The following is a 598-nucleotide window of genomic DNA, read 5'->3' on the forward strand; positions in this document are numbered from 1 at the left end:
GCTCTGCTCTCTGTCTGTCTCCACTGCAGTGTTGCATCCATTCCCTGGCTCCTCCTAGGGGAGGACTAGATTTCCCCGTCTTGGGCAAAGAACCAGAAGCCAGGCTTGCTTATTCACTGCTGAATGGGACATAATCCTCATCTGCTGTGGCCCAAATGGAAAATTGCTCATCCACATAGAGCCACTTGTGACATCCAGGTTTGTGGCTGATGATGAGGGAGGACTGGCAAAGGACTGGGTATTTGAAGTGGGTCTGCCTTCCACCAATGGCCCATACATTGAGTGCTGCTGTAGTTTGTCCCACATGCCAAGATTCTGGGAGCGTGGCTACAAGGGGAGTTATTCCTGATTCACTCCCTCTGTGGACGCTCTTATTCTGGATTAAGAGTGTTCTGTTCTAACAAAATCCATTTTGGATGTGGATTTAGCTAATCTGCAAGAAGGCACTCTGATTCTGGAATAAGAGTGAATCAGGAATAGTTCATCTGCTTTCCAGTCACACCCTACTTTATCCAGTTTAACAGTCACGTGTAGACAAGATGATTTGCACCAGCTGAGTGTGGGGCCAGCTCCTCGGTTACAGTAAATCACCGTAGCT

Source organism: Lepidochelys kempii, chromosome 10, assembly GCF_965140265.1.
Source record: "Lepidochelys kempii isolate rLepKem1 chromosome 10, rLepKem1.hap2, whole genome shotgun sequence".
Classification (NCBI taxonomy): Eukaryota; Metazoa; Chordata; order Testudines; family Cheloniidae; genus Lepidochelys; species Lepidochelys kempii.